Consider the following 6,338-nt stretch of genomic DNA (forward strand, 5'->3'; position numbering starts at 1 on the left):
TGTAGGTACCCGTGGCTTCTATCCAGAAGCACTGTGCAGTTTCTGCTTGAACAAGGGACGTGGGCAGAGGTGTGCAGAGGTGGCAGTCTGTCCTGCGGCCTCCGGATATCTGTACTCCTGGGTGGTCCTCTCCCTTTCCCACAAGATATGGGTGCAGGGAACTCTCATTAATGTTTTACACCTTGCATTTATATTAAATGTTTATGCACAAATGAAAACAGAAAAGCTGCTAACACCTGATTTTTGTTCCTTATTTTTCCACTTGCAATTATAAATTTTGTACCTTTTAACCCCATGAAAACTTATCTAATATTCATAACTATTGATAACAGAAAGAAGAGGAACAGAAAGAAGGGGAATTTCTTAGTTATTGTTTGTATGTATGTGAATTTCATATCACATACCCCAATTCCACTCAACTCCTCCACCCTCATAACTGCTCTCTTACTATACTGCCTCCCCCCAAACATAAAACAAGAATCTCATTGTGGAAGCTGTAGTCTATTACAGTGTGTCTTACAGCATACCCTTCTGTATACTCTTCTTTACTTCCTAATGCTTACTGCAAGGGCTTGGTTGTCTTTTACTAGGCCTCTGGCATCTGCCACTTTATCAATACTAGAGTTTTAGAACTCACTGGAGCTCCTCTCAGATATCCTTTTTTTGTGCCATGTTCTGGAGATCATGTAGTTTTTGATCTGTAGGCCTGGTCCCTTCATACACCCCAGCAGTTCATCAATGGTGTATATGATGAAGGTGGGCCAATTCAAAGCCCTGGAGAAATTCCTGAGATGTTAATTGAGATGGTCAAATTTCTGTCTCGCCTGTCCTGTCAGGACCAGCTCACCAGCAACCCCTGCATTCAGGCCTAGCTCTACCTTCATTGCCTGGCTCGGTCAGGGCCCAAGAATGTTGCTGTCTGAGAAACATGGCCAGTTGCCCAACTCTCATGAGTCCAGGGACAGCAGTTCTGCCTGTCATAGATGGTGAGGGACAAGAGATGGGAGGAAGGCATCTCTCCCTTCTCCATGCCACTACCTAGCAGACAAGAGCTAAGGGCAAGGTCAGTTCTCCCAGGATGCCCAATCGAGGAGTGGGGTCAGTTCGGCACAGCCCTCAGACATCATGTTCCCAGGTGTCAGCCCACACCAGGGTTGTCCACCTGGCCTTTGGTAATAACAGATCCCTCTTGCTGCAATGTCATAGACCCAGGTGTGGCCTATAGTAGTAGCACAGGCCAAGACCCCACCATGATCCCAGGTGTCATCACTGGTTACTCACATCAGGCTCTTACTACCTTTGAGACTTCAGTTCTGCCTTGTTTTATTTTATGCATATCCTTCTGTTTCTCTTTCCTTTTCATTTCTCCACCATTCACTTGCTTCTCTTAGGGATGTCCAGGGTCTCTGAATGTCTTGAGCTGCCTTAGGAGTAGTCTCAGGAGTGCTATGCTTCACTCATGCATTATGGTGCTAAGCAAGGGTCATCTTGAACATGGTCTGCCCTTTACCCCAAGCCTGCATAACAGGTGGCTATCTCAGTCCAGCTCCCTGTCTAGGCCCCGTTCCGTTGTGCTAGTCTGGTGGCTGTCTGGGTTTCACTCTTAGTCCATCCTGTTGGAGCATCTCTTTGCAAGGGCTTTCCGTATCAGACTTCCAGACCTGTGGGGCATGAGACTGGTAGCTATATTAGGCTAGCTCCATGCCTGGGACTCCTGGAGCCGGATTGGTAGTCATTTCACCTCACTTTCTTTTCTTTCCTTTTCTTTCTTTTTTTTGAAGAATGTTATGTTACTAATAATTCAGATGTTCATAAGTCAGAACACTGAACTTAGACATCACTTCTCTCCTCTCTGCCACCTATGATGCACATGTGGCACAGCAGACACACTTGCAAAGCCTCTAGGGGCAGGGAAAAAATGGTTTTGTTTGGTTTGGTTTGGTTTGTTTGCTTGCTTTGTTTTTGCTGTTGTTGCTGTTGTTTGCTTGTTTTGTTTCAGTTTGTTTTGTTTTGTTTGTTATATCGATTCATTTTGTTTGTTTGTTTTGAGAATGACAGGTTCCCCTATATAGTGAACTTTAAAAAAAAGTATTTAATCTTTTGTTTTACACTCCAAGTTTTATCCCCCTCCAGGTTCACTCTCTGACTGTTCCACATTCCATACCACCTCCCTTCCTTCTCTCCATGAGGAGGTCCCAACCCACCTCACACACTCCATCCCACAAAACCTCTCCACTCCCTGGAGCCTCTAGTCTCTTGAGGGTTAGGTGCATCTTCTCTGACTGAATGCAGACCCAGCATTCCTCTGCTATATATGTGTTGGAGGCCTCATCTCAGCTGCTGTATGCTGACTGGTTGGTGACCCAGTGTCTGAGAGATCTATCAGGTCCAGGTTAATTGAGACTGCTAGTCCCCCTACAGTGTTGCCCTCCTCCCCAGCTTCTTCCTGTTTTTCCCTAATTCAACCACAGGGGTCAGGATCAGCTGTCTATTGATTGGGTATAAATATCTGCATCTGAATCTTTCAGCTGTTTGTTGGGTCTTACAGAGGGCAGTCATCATAGGCCCTTTTTGTGAGCACCCCATAGCCTCAGTAATAGTGTCAGGCCTTGGGACCTCTTCTTGAGCTGGATCCCACTTTGGGCCTGTCTCTGGACTTCCTTTTCCTCAGGCTCTTCTCCAATTTTGTCCCTGTAGTTCTTTCAGACAATAACAATTATGGGTCAGATTTTTTTGACTGTGGGATGGCAACCCTCTCTCTCACTTGATACCCTGTCTTTCTTCTGGAGGTAGACTCTACAAGTTTCCTCTCCCCACTGTTGAGCATTTCATCTAAGGTTCTTCCCTTTGAGTCCAGAGAGTATATCAACTCCCAGGTCTCTGGTACATTCTGGAAGGATCCTCCATCTCCTAACTCCTAAGGTTGCCTGTTTCCATTCTCTCTACTGGCCCTTAGGGCTTCAGAACTTTTCCCGCACCCAATACCTGATCATGTTCCCCTCTTCCCCTCCAAGTCCCCTTTCCCACTCATGCCTCTCCCCCACTCATGTGATTGCTTTCTTTTTCCTCCCAAGTGGAATTGAAATGTCCTCCCTTGGGCTCTTTGGCTTGTTAACCTCTTTGGGTTCTATGAACTATATCTTGGGTATTTTGTACTTTTTTGTGGCTAATATCCACTTGTTTGTGATAGCAAGAACCTGGGAAGAGCCCACATGTTCCACAACACAAGAATGGATACAGAAAATTTGGTTCATTAACACAATGGAATACTACTCAGCTATTTAGAATGAGGACATACTGAGAATTGCAGGCAAATGGATAGAACTAGAAATTATCATCCTAAGTGAGCTAACTCAGAATGAAAAGGACATGCAATGGTATAGTGAACTCTTTTTTTTTTTCTTTAAAGAAAAATCACTTTTTTTTATTAACATAAGTATTTCTTATATACATTTCGAGTGTTATTCCCTTTCCCGGTTTCCGGGCAAACATTCCCCTTTCCCCTCCCCGTCTTTATGTGTGTTCCCCTCCCCATCCTCCCCCCTTGTTGCCCTCCCCCCAACAATCTAGTTCACTGGGGGTTCAGTCTTAGCAGGACCCAGGGCTTCCCCTTCCACTGGTGCTCTTACTAGGATATTCATTGCTACCTATGGGGTCAGAGTCCAGGGTCAGTCCATGTATAGTCTTTAGGTAGTGGCTTAGTCCCTGGAAGCTCTGGTTGCTTGGCATTGTTGTTCATAAGGGGTCTCGAGCCCCTTCAAGCTCTTCCAGTTCTTTCTCTGATTCCTTCAACGGGGGTCCTATTCTCAATTCAGTGGTTTGCTGCTGGCATATGCCTCTGTGTTTGCTGTATTCTGGCTGTGTCTCTCAGGAGAGATCAACATCCGGCTCCTGTCGGCCTGCACTTCTTTGCTTCTTCCATCTTGTCTAATTGGATGGCTGTATATGTATGGCCCACATGTGGGGCAGGCTCTGAATGGGTGTTCCTTCTGTGTCTGTTTTAATCTTTGCCTCTCTATTCCCTGCCAAGGGTATTCTTGTTCCCCTTTTAAAGAAGGAGTGAAGCATTCACATTTTGATCATCAGTCTTGAGTTTCATTTGTTCTAGGCATCTAGGGTAATTCAAGCATTTGGGCTAATAGCCACTTATCAATGAGTGTGTACCATGTGTGTTTTTCTGTGATTGGGTTACCTCACTCAGGATGATATTCTCCAGTTCCAACCATTTGCCCACGAATTTCATAAAGTCCTTGTTTTTGATAGCTGAGTAATATTCCATTGTGTAGATGTACCACATTTTCTGTATCCATTCCTCTGTTGAAGGGCATCTGGGTTCTTTCCAGCTTCTGGCTATTATAAATAAGGCTGTGATGAACATAGTGGAGCATGTGTCTTTTTTATATGTTGGGGCACCTTGTAGGTATATGCCCAAGAGAGGTATAGCTGGATCCTCAGGCAGTTCAATGTCCAATTTTCTGAGGAACCTCCAGACTGATTTCCAGAATGGTTGTACCAGTCTGCAATCCCACCAACAATGGAGGAGTGTTCCTCTTTCTCCACATCCTCGCCAGCATCTGCTGTCACCTGAGTTTTTGATCTTAGCCATTCACACTGGTGTGAGGTGAAATCTCAGGGTTGTTTTGATTTGCATTTCCCTTATGACTAAAGATGTTGAACATTTCTTTAGGTGTTTCTCAGCCATTTGGCATTCCTCAGCTGTGAATTCTTTGTTTAGCTCTGAACCCCATTTTTTAATAGGGTTATTTGTCTCCCTGCAGTCTAACTTCTTGAGTTCTTTGTATATTTTGGATATAAGCCCTCTATCTGTTGTAGGATTGGTAAAGATCTTTTCCCAATCTGTTGGTTGCCGTTTTGTCCTAACCACAGTGTCCTTTGCCTTACAGAAGCTTTGCAGTTTTATGAGATCCCATTTGTCGATTCTTGATCTTAGAGCATAAGCCATTGGTGTTTTGTTCAGGAAATTTTTTGCAGTGCCCATGTGTTCCAGATGCTTCCCTAGTTTTTCTTCTGTTAGTTTGAGTGTATCTGGTTTGATGTGGAGGTCCTTGATCCACTTGGACTTAAGCTTTGTACAGGGTGATAAGCATGGATCCATCTGCATTCTTCTACATGTTGACGGTATAGTGAACTCTTAAGCATGTTTCCTGCATTCACCACATTTGCTGAAAGATTTGGTATTATTAGTATATAGTTTGTTATCTTCAAAAAAGGCCAACCAAATAGGCCTTACTTGCCTCCTGCAAAGCAACAATAGCTACACTCTAGAAGAGCAGATTTGTTTTGAAATCTTGAACATTTTCTCACACCAGATACTGGAAGGGGAGCTTGACAAATTAGTAGACTTCTGACTGTACCTGGTTTCACAGTAGCAGGCCTGTAGAGATGACGTTTCTTCACTGTTCTGGTAGAGATGCACTCTTGCTAGCCTGTTATTTCCTGAATACTTTGCCACCAGTAGATTTGTAGGCAGTCTGAATTTTAAGAGCCATGCTATGAGAACTTCCTTATATCCCTGGAGTTAGAGCTTTCTTTGTGGACAGCTCTGAATACAACTTAAAGTTGGCTGATTCTGAGGCTATCCCTTAAACTATATGTATTTTTTTAAAAAAAGAAATCATGTTCTTAGGTTGAACTTCCTTAGCCATTATGAACCTGGATCTGGAAACTTGCCTGGTTCAGAGTTTGTAGGCCTTTTAATTTTAAAATTACATTTGATATTTATTTGCAAGTTATAATAATTACAAATGCAGCGAATGATGAAGTGCAGAGGGCTAGATGGCATTAGAAACTGTAACAGATGAAAGATCTAAAAGAACAATTGAATTGTTTTTCTCCTCATCATCTGCCTCACTCCTTGTTGTGCTAAATAGTATGTTAAATATTTCCCATGCAATAAAATTTGGCTTTATTCACTATTCTGCCTTTTTTCCTGAGTAAAAACTGTTCAGGTCCTGTTTAATAACTAGAGTTCTTACAGTTAGGCACTACTGGAGGGATTGACTAGTCTGGGATCTGACTGGGGACTAAAGATCCTGGCATAGAATCACTTCAAGAAGGAAGGCTGGGTCAAGGTGGACAGTGAAAAAGAGTAGGCAAGAACAAGGAAATGTCCAAAATGAAAGGGCCTATACCTAGCAGCAAATGTGGTCTAGCAAGTAGATTTGGGCAGCCAAACCAGCAGTGTTCTCAAGTTAGCAATAAATGCAGCAGCAAAGAAAGCTTCTATGGGTAGAGTATAGGTTAGGCTTACCCTGCATATACAGTGCCTGAGACTGGCCCTCAGGATTCATAAAGCACTCGTGGTGGAATATGACTAT

General features: G+C 43.5%; 1 non-coding gene across 1 annotated transcript; it reads right to left on the reverse strand.

Annotated features, from left to right (window-relative positions):
* Positions 1–1,781: 1,781 nt before the first annotated feature.
* On the reverse strand, positions 1,782–1,912 carry LOC120099486 (small nucleolar RNA SNORA17). Its single transcript, XR_005498657.1, has one exon. It is a non-coding gene; the product is annotated as a small nucleolar RNA SNORA17 (small nucleolar RNA).
* Between the last annotated feature and the right edge of the window lie 4,426 nt (positions 1,913–6,338).

Source organism: Rattus norvegicus, chromosome X (genome assembly GCF_036323735.1).
Source record: "Rattus norvegicus strain BN/NHsdMcwi chromosome X, GRCr8, whole genome shotgun sequence".
Lineage (NCBI taxonomy): Eukaryota > Metazoa > Chordata > Mammalia > Rodentia > Muridae > Rattus > Rattus norvegicus.